The 12641-nt window shown below is 43.1% G+C and overlaps 1 non-coding gene across 1 annotated transcript; it reads right to left on the reverse strand.

Moving 5' to 3' along the window:
- Positions 1 to 1981: 1981 nt before the first annotated feature.
- Positions 1982 to 2087, reverse strand: LOC112482802. Its single transcript, XR_003047412.1, has one exon. It is a non-coding gene; the product is annotated as a U6 spliceosomal RNA (small nuclear RNA).
- Between the last annotated feature and the right edge of the window lie 10554 nt (positions 2088 to 12641).

Raw genomic sequence — 12641 nt, forward strand, 5'->3', positions numbered from 1 at the left:
CTAATTCGGTGTTTTCTGCTATCTTGTAAATTGCTAGTTCAATCCCGTTTCCCTTAAAGCACTGTTGATTTTTCTAATGTAGTATTCATTTCTTTTATCATGTTAATTATTTCTGACTGTTCTTTTTTATGTTTTCTATATCCTTTTTTTATAGTTTCCATCTCTTTGTTAAAGCTCTCACTGAATTCATCTACTCTTCCCCTAAGTTCATTGAGCATTCTTATAATCAGTGTTATAAACTCTGCATCTGGTCAATGCTTGTCTTCATTTTGCTTAGTTCTTTTTCTGGAGTTATATCCTGTTCTTTCATTTGGGACATGTTTTTTGCTTTCTCATCTTGGCTGACTCTCTCTGTTTGTTTCTATCTATGTAGATAGATCAGCTATGTCTCCCAGTCTTAGTAGAGTGGCCTTATGCAGTAGATGTCCCTTGGGGCTCAGTAGCGCATTGCCCCTGATAGCCTAAACTGGGTGCTCCAGGGATGTCATTTTTGTGTGTTCTCTCCTGTTGTAATTAATGGTGACAGAAGTTGTGTGTTCTCTCCTGTTGTAATTAAGCTTTGATTGCTGTTGCAATGTCATTGGGAGGAATTGATACTCAGGCTGACAGACTGTGAGAAATGGCCATAACTACAGCAGATGAGCTGTTGCGTAGGGACTGACCCCACGGAGCGGGATTCGCTTTAGCGGGTCTCTGGTGACTGTTGAGTCCACCCTTTGGGTATGTTGTTTGCCAAGATTATACAGTGGTGTGCTGCTGTGGTCTGAAGCCAGTCACCAGGTGTGGTACTTTGGGGGCCTCTTGAGAGGAGTTCTGGTTCAAGGAAAGATCAGCCACTGCTTGTGCTTGTTTCACAGCCACCTGGTAGGACCTCGAAAGTGATATGCAGATAGTTACTACCTGAGCTGGGCTTGGAGGTACCGGGCAGAGGTTAAAATGGGAACCGAGGCTGGCTGCCACTAGTACTGGGCTTGAAGCCACTTAGCAAGAGACACAAGGCACACCAGGCCAAACACTGCTCATTTGGGATTTGTGAGCTTTTGAGACATTTTAAGAAAGTCCACAGTGCAAGCCAAAACAGGCTATTTGTCTGGAAAAGCCACTGTAAAGTTTCGGCCCATGCACTTGCGTTAGGTGGGGTGGGGTCATCAGGGCCAGGGAACAGTTAGCCAAGTTAATGGAGTGTTAAGATTTGGCTCAGGCCTGCACCTACTGACTGGGTGGGGTGAGGGCTCAACAAAGGAACAATGGCGTTAGCCAGTACTTTTGTCCCCAGTGAGCTGTCCTGACCCCTGCCACCGTAAAGCTAGTCAATTTAGCTCCTCCCCATATGTCACTAGTGCTTTTCAAGCTACTTCCCAGCACCGGAGCTCCAGAGTGAGTGAGTCTGTGAGTAAGTAAATCAGTGTGCAAGCCCTTAAAGAGGAATGCCTGGTTCTCCAGTGGCCCTCCATGTCACTCAGCCTCAATCCCCACTATTTTTAACAGCCAGATGTTATAGGGACTTCTCTTTCCAGCACTGGAGCTATGGGCTGGGGAGCCCAGTGTGAGACTGAAATTCCTTGTTCCTCAGGGGAGAACCTCTGCTGCCGAGATATCCCTGCCATTTCTTAACTGCCACACCGTGGATGTGGGGCCTGCACATTCCTCATCTCCACCCCTCCTACCCATCATGACATGGCTTCTTCTTTATATCCTTAGTTATAGGAATCTGTTCAGCTAGTCTTCAGGTGGTTTTCAGTGGTGGTTGTTCTGTAATTTAGTTGTAATTTTTTTAAGATTTCAATACATTTTAGATTTTATTCTTCTCATTGTGATCCACATTTAATATTCTTTTCTTAATTTTTAAAAAAGTTTCAATTACAGTTGAAATACAATATTATATTAGTTTCAAATGTACAACATAGTGATTAGACATTTATATAAATTATAAAGTGATAACCCTTTACCCTAGTACCCATCTGACACCATACATAGTTATTAAAAATATGAATGCTTCACAAATTTGTATGTCACCTTGTGCAGAGGATGTGCTAATCTTCTCTGCATCATTCCAATTTTAGTATATGTGCTGCTGAAGTGGGCACTTTAGTTGTAATTTTGATGTGGTTGTAGGAGGCAGCGAGAACAGCATTTACCTACTCTGCCATCTTGACCAGAAGTCTTATATGACAATCTTAAAAAGGAAAAACTATAGGGACAAGTGGAATGACTACAGATAAAGGGAAAGGACAAGGGAAATTTTGGGTGATAAAACTGTTCCATGTCCTGATTATGATGCTTTAATGCTCACAAAATTGTGTACCACCTTAAAAGTGAATTTTACTGTATATAAACTAAAATATAAAGGAAATTCTATGAATTCTATTTTTTAAAAGTGAATTATGCACCTTCTGTAGGATCTGATGCTGACCTCAGTTACTTGGTGTCAGAATTGAATTGAATTGTAGGACAACCAGTTTGTGTCAGAGAATTAGATATTTGGTGTCGATATTAGAGAATTGGAAAATTGATTGGTCTTGGGGAAAAAACACACATTAAACATCAGAAGCAGTGTCAAAAATAATCACAATGGCAAAGGGAAAGTAAGGTACCAGAAGGAATTAGGTTGCTAATGAACTCACTTTAAAATTGAAAGAGTATCTTGTCTTATCCAGGTGGGTTCAATGTAATCCCAAGGGTCCTTCAGTGGGGAAGAGGAAGGCAAAAGAGGAGGTCAGGGTGATGCCATGTGAGAACTCAACGCACTATTACTAGTGATGGAGATGGAGGAAGAATATCACAACCAAGAAAGGCAGGCAGCCTCTAGAAGGAACAAGAAAACGGATTGTCTACTAGAACCTCCAGGATTGAACACAGTCCTGCAGATGCTGCAATTTTGCTCAATGAGATCAACTTTGGACTTCTGACTTCCAAAACTATAAGATATTTGAGGTTTTAAGCCACTCGGTTTGTGATAATTTGTTACAACAGCCACAGAGAGATAATACAGGAAACATACAGATAATACAGGAAGCATAGTCATTAATTTTCTTCTTATATGCAATGGGATATTTGATATGCCGTGATTGACCCTGTATTAGTTAGAAAGCTAATACAATTGATCGACGCTAATAACAAAACATTCAGTCTCACATGGCTGTGAAGGTCAAGAGGAAAACAAGGCCGCAGGTGAGACAGATCCAGCAGTTTTTCCCATAATCAGAACTCAATTTCTCTCTCATTAGCTCCCTCTCTCACTGCTATTGACCTCTGAGCAATCATCTCAGGCAGGATCTCTCCACATGGCCTAGAAAGACCCTATAAGAGCAAAGTTTCCATTTCCCTTTCAGAGATTATCCCAGAGAAAAAGAGAGCAGTTTTAGTAGTAAAAGTTCTGGATGTTTAGTGGCCTGGGTTGGGAAATGTGCTCAGTGTTCAGACAGTTGTCATGGCTACAGAGAAGGAGCGTACTGACTGGCTGGCCAGGAGCATCCTGGCTCACCTATGGAAGAGAAGGGAGGAGTGCTTCCAAAAAGAAAGAGGGGTGAGAAGTATAAGAACAGACCAAACTAGCTGCCATGTCCATTACCCTCACAGAAGCTGATGAAATGCAGAATCAAGGCATGATTACACAGTGTAAATTTATAAAAGTAAATAACAGAAGAACTGTTGGGAGAACGAAGGGAGGCAGGAGAGGCATATATGTGAAGCAATTATTTTCCATTGTAAGGGGTCAATAAATTTTCTACAGATGATATATCAAGAAATAAGAGTATGTATATTCTTTTTTTTTTTTTTTTTTAGAGTTATGGAGATACCCACCAGAAGTACTAAAAATGGAAATGTTTAAAAGTTGCCTCTGGAGAGTGAGAGCAGAACTGAGGAGAGATGAGGTTGGAAATGGTTTTCTTGCACCATAAGCCCTTCTCTCATATTTGGTTTGCTCCTATTTATATAATAACAAAACATGCTGTGATAATGAAAGATTTTTAAATATTTGGATGAATGGCCTTAAACTTTGAAAGAGATCTGATTGATATCTATATTGTGATTCCATTTGGGATGAAATTTTAGGGTTGTGACCAAAAATATTTAATTTGGAATGATCTTTATTAATATTTACGTTATGCTTTTTAAGAAAGAAACTACCTTATTTCTTATCTGCTGGGCTAAACCTCTGGGAGTTTGACCTGCTATGTAACAGATTTCAATAAATGATAGATATTCCAAGGCTGTAGAACACACACACACATCACCACCACCACCACCACCACCACCACCACCCACCACCACCACCACCATCACCACCACAGCAACAAAAAACCTTACCTGCTTTAATTTTTAAAAAACAATTATGAATAGATGAAGGAATAAATAAATGGACCTCTTGTCATCCCCCTTTCCCCATAAGATAGTAAGTTGCCTTAGTTCTCATCAAAAGACCTGTCCCTCCCCCATTTATTTGTTTCCCAAATATGTAACTCATGTCTCCAGTGTCTGTCCAGAACACTGACCGTACCCTGCTCATTCCTCTGCTGCTGCCAGCTCTGGCCCTGAGAGCAGCTGTCCAGGATCCCATTCACCTTTGCTTCTCTGAGGCTTGGCCTGGTGCTCAGACTCCTGGCCTAGATTTCCACTTCTGCTTGCCCAAATTCCAGGCATGGGTTCCTTGTCCCCTTATTTTCTATTGACTCACAGGTCACAGCCCGTTGAAGTCCCAAGGTTAGGAAGGTCGCTGAGGTCATTTGTACCCCTTCTTCAACATCCCCAGACTTCAAAATGATCTTGAGCACCTGCAGTGATAGGAACCCCATCCTTCCCTGATAGCTGCTCCTTCTCCGAGTAAGTCAATAATCATTGTCAGGCTCCCCTCCAACTCAAAGGGCAGTACTAGGACCAAAATGTGGGAGCCACAGAGGAAGAACTTGGCCTGTCCTGCCAGCTGACCCCAAGGCAGCCAGGCTATGGCCCTAGAATGCTGATACGCCACACCCCGGGCCTGATGCTGATTTTCAGTTCTTCTCCAGTTCCCAGGTCACTCACACAGGGCTCCTGAGCCAGGAATTCAAAGTAGGATTCTTTACCCTCCTCCAGGGCCCAAGTAATTTACTTACACAGAAGTTGGAAGCATAAATCAAGAGCCATAAATAACCCTAGTTGATCTCATCCTTGTAATCTTTGGTCACCATCTCAAAGGCAAGCTCCTGACCACCCACCATCTCCCTCACTCTCCCTCTTAAAAAAATCTTCCTCCATGGCTTATTCCAAGTTTTCTCATTTACCCTCGGGAGCCCCCCTCTGGAGCAAAAAAAATCCCTCCATCATCAGCCTCTGCAGAGCTCCATCCCTCCTGGGGCTCTCGAGGACACATGCTCTTTGCCCAGGGCTTCTCATTCTCCCAGATCCAACTGGGTCAAAAATGAGCAGGGCTGGGAAACTTTCCATCTTTTCTTTCCCCTTCTATGACATCATCTGCTCTCTGTGGGTCAGAAGTGACAGACACACCCCAGCTCGCACTTCCAGGTCCTCTGCACTCTCCACCTGAGAATGGAGACCACCTCTACCATGCTCTGCGTGGAAGTTCCCAGGCCTCCCTCGCTTCATACCAGTCTTCCAAACCCAGAGCCCCCTTTTGTCTCAGCTGCAGGCCCTCTTCCTGGAGGACCCTCCATAAGGAACCTCAATCAAAAAGTGGATTTAGCATCCACATTATTTGGGTTCATGACAGGAAATAGAATTCATCCCAGATGGTTCAAATGATGAGAATTTAATGACAATATTTCATCAAGAATTGCGAGCAAGGTACAGAGAAAAAACAAGGAATGTTGAGGGCCACGGAGACAGCAACTGTAGGATGATATTACCACAGTCAGGCTAAAGAGACAACGGCAATAATATCATCATTGCAGGAAAAACTGTAGATGTGCAGAAGAGCTGCCAGCAAGAGTAGGGTTTTGGAGGGGCACAGCCCTTGGTGGGTGGGGAAGGGGTACCCTGACCCCTCCTTCCTCCTCTCCTTGAGTGGGCAAATGAGAATGAAAGGAGAATAGCAGTGCAGAATCCAAGGCCACCAAAAGTGTTTTTAGAGTCCAGTTCCCTCATTTTGCAAACAGGGAAACCAAGGCTGAGAAAGTTTGGAGATTTATCCTAGTCACACAGAGTTTATGGCCAGGCTGAACCCAGACCTCAGTCACCATGTCCCCTGCTGCCTGTCACACAACAAAGTCTATGACTACAACACTCTCTTCTATGTAGTCTCTGTGTTTATGCACTAAAAATAATTTTAAATCATTTTAATTGGGTACATTGCTTTGAATCCCTTCCCCTACAGGAAATACATTGGCTGGTTGATGGAAAGCTGGGCAGCTGGCCTTGAATCCCCTTGACCTTCCCACACTCAAGCTGAGGTTTTCCATCCAGTGCTATTGCCTGAGCCCAAGCTGGATGACGGAGGCTAGAAGTCAACAATAATAGCTCCTTCTAGTTGTTGTTCTGTAGCCAGCAGCTGGATTAATATTCAAAGAGGATTGGAGGAGAAATCTAATTGAATTTAAAACACAATAAATTGAAGCTAACTCATTCGATTTATGGCAATGTCTCCTGGCATCTTTTAATTTTGCATCACATTCATTTGGAGCCAGTCAAATTAGGGTGCTCATTAAGCGGCTGAAGTGGGCAAGGCTGGAGCTACATTCTCTGCTCCAGGCATAATGAGATCTGTACAGGATAATTCAGAAGTCAGAAAGCTGGGGGGAGGGCAGAGGAGGCCATGAGGTCACAGTGGTCACCACCTCATTATCAGGAAAATTGATTTGGTGAGGAGTGAGTGTGAACTCCAGACTTGGCTACTTGTTTACAAGGCGGCCTTGGCCTTTACCTCCCACAGCCTTGATTATAGAAGAATGGCAAGCTTTAGGTGGGGAGCACAAAAGGGATCAGAGTTCTTTTCTTTCCTGCCTCTCTGTGGTATGGAGAGACAATAATTGAGTGGCTACCTCTATAAGAAGAGTCCTCAGGTTTGGAAGGCCATGTGAGCCAGACCCTGGCCTAGCAGAAGGAAGCACACACTAGGGTGGACTAAGGGAAAGGTGTTTCTGCCCAATGTGTTGGAGGAAAAGGGTCCCCTCACATAAGGTAAAATCCAGAGTCTTCAATCTAGATGACCATATGCCTTAGTTCACAGGGGGCAGTCCTGGTATTATGTCATTTGTCCTAATCTAATTATCAGTAAAAACCTATAGTGAGTTAAATTATGTATCCCAAAAAGGTGTTTACCTGTCCTAACCCCTGTAACCTGTAAATGTGACCTTATTTGGGAAAAGGGTCTTTGAAGATGCTATTAAGGATCTCAAGATGAGATTATCCTGATTTATCCAGTGGGCCCTAAATCCAGTGACAAGTACCCTTATAAGAGACAGAAGAGAAGACATGGACACAGAAAAGAGCATCATGTGAAGACGAGAGCAGAGATTGGAACAAGACAGCCACAAGCAAAAAACTCCTGGAGCCGCCAAAATATTCTCCCTTAGAGACAGTGGAGAAAATACAGCCCTGTCAACACTTGTTTCCAGACGTCTCACCTCCAGCACAGTGAGAGAATAAAAATCTGTTGTTCTAATCCACCTAGTTTGTGATAATGTTTTATAAACCCTAGGAAACTAACAAAAATCCCCCTTCACATTAAAAAGTATCCACATTTGCATAATATATTCTTTCTATCCCCACTCCACACCCGCTAAGGGAGTCTGGAAAAAGGAAACAAGAAGCAGGCCCCTTAGGCCTGTGCTTATCTTAGGCTTAGAATCAGAGGTTCAAGGGAGATCCTGGAGGCTAGCAGATACCCAGCCCAGGTCTCCAACACATGACTTAGGCAGGAATAAAAGAATATGTGTCTGATTCACACTTTATGACTTCAAAACTTACTACAAAGCTATAATAATCAAAACAGTGTGGTCTTAGCATAGAGAAAGACATATAGACCAAGGGAATGGAACTGAGAACCAGAAATAAGCCCAGACTATAGTCCATTTAATGGGGAAAAAAAAATCTGTGTGACAAATAGTGCTGGCAAGTCCAAAATCTGCAAAGTGGCCAGGCCAGCAGACTAAATACCTAGGAAAGCCGATGGTGCAATTGAAGTCTGATGGCTGTCTATGAGCAGAATTCCTTCTTGCTCAGGGGATATCAGTCTTTGTTTTATTCAGGCTTTCATCTGAATGAATGAGGCCTACCCACATTATGGAGGGCAATTTGCCTTACTCAAAATCCATTGATTTTTAAATGTTAATCTCATCCAAAAACACTCTCAGAGAAACAACCAGAACGTGTAGAATGGCTGGATGTTTAAGCAGGAAGGGCATTAGAATTCATGTCATAGGTGAGGAAGCTGTGCCCCAAGATGAAACGATCACTTGCCCAGGGTCACACCTGCTGCAAATTTTATGTCATTACTCTAGAGATTCATTCAGACTCTAACACTTCTGACAGGGTCAGAGGAAAGTCCATAGCAATGGCAGGATTCTTTTGCTCTGGGAGACAGTATTGCTGAGGGCTGATTGAAGTATGCCCCAGTCTTTCATCAAAACACATGTGTTTCTGATCTCTTAACCAGGCCTGGATATCTGGAGATAAGATGGGATATGAGCAGAAGCCTTGGCGAGTAGATCAGCAAGTGTCTTGTTGAGGGAGGAAAATGAGCCTGTCACTAAATATCACCTGACAAAACACCATGCCCTCAGAATGGAGGCGTCCACTTCAAACATTTGCTCCTCTCACATGGGCTATTAGAAAAGATGAATCAGCACAGCCTTGCTGGAAATTAGTAATGCAAAATGTATCAAAAGTTTAGAAATGTGTGTTGACCTGGAGAAGAAATATGGCTGCAAAAAAGGACTCTGTTATTAACTGGGCCCAAAATTCATAATCAGAGTCTAACAGCCATTGTTTAGATAGACCTTTCATCCATGCTGCACTTCAGGGAAAAGCCACAGACGGGGCTACCAAACCTCTTACACTGTGCTCCTGCCACCTGAGTTGGCCCTTATAAGGGAGCCCCTAGGATTGATATTCGACCGTCAGGACCGTCAGACAAATAAGGATATCACTGCACAGCTCCAATTGCACACTTTTCCTGTGCAATTGGAGCTATGCAGTGATATCCTTATTTGCACCTTTACTGACCAATCATGGTGGCTCCATTCCAATCAATCAGGATAGTGCTTTTTAGACCAATCGAACTGTGAGGATTTGAAGTTCTCATTTGCATAATAATGGACCAATCAGGAACCAGAGGCAAGGACCCTTCTCTATATAAGCCAGCTTCACCTTTCTCTCAACCAAGCACACTTTCAGTTTCCATCGAAAAGTGCATCAAAGCCGAAGCTGCAGCATCAGAGCTGAACTGCCTCTCCCAAGATGACTCACACCTGAGCCGTCTCACGCCTGAGCTGTATCACAGCTGAGCTGTTTTCACTAAATAAAGTCGTCTCTCACTTTTTCAAATTGGGGAAACCTGGTGGCATTGAGTTGGTGGCAGCAACCTTCAGTGGACATGTGCCTATATTTTTTCCCCTTCATTTCTCTTTTAAGTAGCTCTCCTAAGGGAATTATCAGAAATAGCCCCTACTGACAAAAGAGCAGAACCCAGGGGATCCTGAGAAGCTTCATAACAGTATTTTTCACCAGGCATGAAGACTTTTTAAAAATAGCTTATTATAACTATAAATGTTATGTCCGATTATTGTAGAAAACTTGGGAAATGTGAAAAATATAAAGGAAACAAACAAAAATATCACTACAATCCTGATTGGTATATTTTCTTCCAGGATTGTGTCATGTTTTTTTCCATGAATGTGTAAGTACACTTACAAATAGTGGGGAGTAATCTTCCTATCAAATGTAGATCTCCCTTATAAGCTCTGAGCTCCTCCAGGCTGCTTTATAAACATTTGCCTTCTGTAGCTCCAAGGCCTGGCACATGCCTGCCACCTGGTAGCCATAACTGTTTGATGATGTTGACTGATGACCCTCATTCACAGATGACTCGCATATAATCCATTCCCTCTCACTGTTAAGTACAAGAGAACAGGAAGCTGGCACACACTAAAGAACATATTAGCTTTAAAGAAGTGAATGACAGCAACCATTGAAATGCTCAGAGCACAGCAGGGGAGATTAATACAAACAGATGGATTTAAGCACATGGCCACCAGCAAGAGGGTGCACAGCCCACATCTCATCTGGACCTGCATTTGTTAAATATTTCTAAAAAAAACATTTCTAAGCCAAATGTCTGCCTACTCCTGTCTGCATAAGGAAGTCTGCATATTTACACAGGAACACAAGCATTTATTAATTGGTTTCTGTGTTGATATATACAAATGTTGTAGATTCCTGTGTCAACAGTTCTGCCTGGGGAAAAATGAAGGAAGTATGACCAGGTGATAAAATACTGAGCCCAAGAGAGAAGACTGACTTCCAACTTACAGAGGACAGTGTTCTGCCATGGTTCCTCTCTGCTTCTCTCTTTCCTCTTTTCCTCCCTCCCTCCCTCTTATCTCTCTCTCTCTCCCTCTGTCTCTGTCTCTCTCTCTCAAGCCCTCGCCCCCTCTTGAGCTTCATTATATTATATGCCCTAGTTCATTAAATATGAAAAACACAGAGACAGGCCCCATTTCCCTAGACCCCCAAGGCCTAGCTTAAATTCTCTGTATAGAGTTGCTTAGTGCATACTATTGCCGAAGACACTTATAGCCTCAAGTAGCTGCACTATAAGGAAAAGATGTTGCTGGCCTAACTCTTCCTGGTGTTTTCCTTGAGGCCCAGATCATCTCCAAGCTTTAAAGTTCATTAGTATGTTCTTGACAGTGAACTCCAGCATACTGTCCTTGCATGGGGCATTTATTCAGGACCAGGCACTGTCCTGGCTGCACAGGAAATAAAGGCCCAGTTCTTTCGCTTGAGGGGCCTATAGCCAGGTAGAAAGGAAGAGAGACATCCTTTCCTCTTTCCAGTCCTAAGAGTCCCTAAGTGCCCAACAGAGCAATGCAGAAAATGAGACAAGGGAGCCAGGGGAAGTTTTCAGAGAAGGTAAACTTAGAAAGTGCACAGAGATTCTATAGGCATCGATCCGGACAAAGTGTAGCATGTTTGAGAAAATAAGGAGTCTAGTGGAAGGGAGGGCCAGATAAAGGGTGACCATAAAAATGGCCCAAGGGCTATGTTAAAGCATTGCGACTCAATCCGGGACTCCATCCTATAGATGGTGGAAATTGTCAAATGAGAACGTCGAAGTCAAATCTATTATTAGAATAAAGGGACCACTGTATAGCAAGATTTGGAGTGGAGATATCAATGAGGAAGTTTCCTGCAAAAACCCAGAGGAACAGGAGTAAATCACATACCGCAGATTAGGAAACCAGGTGGTTGGTGATAGGAGAAACTGTGATGGAAAAGCCAGCAGAAATCCAAAATCCACATTTTGCTTTGGAGTTGCACTTCAGGTGTGTGTGAGACGCCCAGGTGGTGATGTCCAACAGCAAGTAGATGAAGTTTGGAGGAGGTATAATTTGGGAATTGTCAACTTGTAAGTAGCAGTTAAAGGCACAGAAGCATAAAGCAATTGCTCATGTGTAGTGTGTCAGGTGAGACACAAAAACCAAGGCAGAACCAAGCCTGACGTTTGAGGACAGAGAGCCTGAGAAACAGCAGCCAGTGTCAGAAGAAAGAATGGAGTTACGTCGTGAAAGCTAACAGAAGAGAGTACTTCAGAGGCATGATGTCCAGAATAAAAGGCTGCAAATATCAAGTAGGGGGAGAACCCAAACTGTGTGGCAAGTAGCATGTCATTCATGATTTTATGGACAGCAATTTCAGCAGCTATGGTTAGCAAAACACCCATCAGCTGAGAAGCAAAGAAAAGGTGAGAAAATGGTGGCCACAAATGTAGAATACTCTCAGAGGAGCTTGGCTTTGAAGGAAAGAAGACCTCAAAAAAAAATTTGGGAAAGTCAAGGGAAAATTTTTCTCAATGTGGGCTTCCCCAAGTTTATAGGTTGGAATGACAGAGCCTGTAGAGAAAGAGAGCATGAAGGTGACTTTGAGGATGCTAAGCTAGGAGACTAGAGAATTGAGAGAGATGTCATTAATTATGGGACAAACTCTCCCAAATGGAGTAATCCTCACATACTTTTGATTTGTCCCACAAGCTCAGATATTTTGACACTCCCCAGGTCTGATCTTTGGGCCAGTTCGAGAGAGGCAGGAGGAAGGAGAAGGCTCAGGTTTCCATGAAGTAGCTGCCAGGCAAAGTACAAGCACTCACATCCTGGGTCAGGGGAGCATCGTGGAATACAGTGCTAGACACAGGCTCAAGTACTGGAGCCAGGCATGATAAGCTGGCAAGCGTGTGATGCAGGTCACTGACATTTTCTCAACTTTTTCGACATTTATGGCTTTTTATCTAGTACCACGTGTCCTTCAGTGCTCAGTTACAATTCAGAGGTTATTGTCTGGCTTTTAATAGCCAATAGTGCTGCTCTTACATGGCTAAAGCTAACTTAACTAATTCAAGCTATGGAATCAAGATCTGCCTTGGCCATGAAAACCAAGATAGCCCTCACAAAGAAAAGATGATGAATTTAACAGGAGTCCAGTAACTC

This window comes from Pteropus alecto, unplaced genomic scaffold (genome assembly GCF_000325575.1).
Source record: "Pteropus alecto unplaced genomic scaffold, ASM32557v1 scaffold155, whole genome shotgun sequence".
NCBI lineage: Eukaryota > Metazoa > Chordata > Mammalia > Chiroptera > Pteropodidae > Pteropus > Pteropus alecto.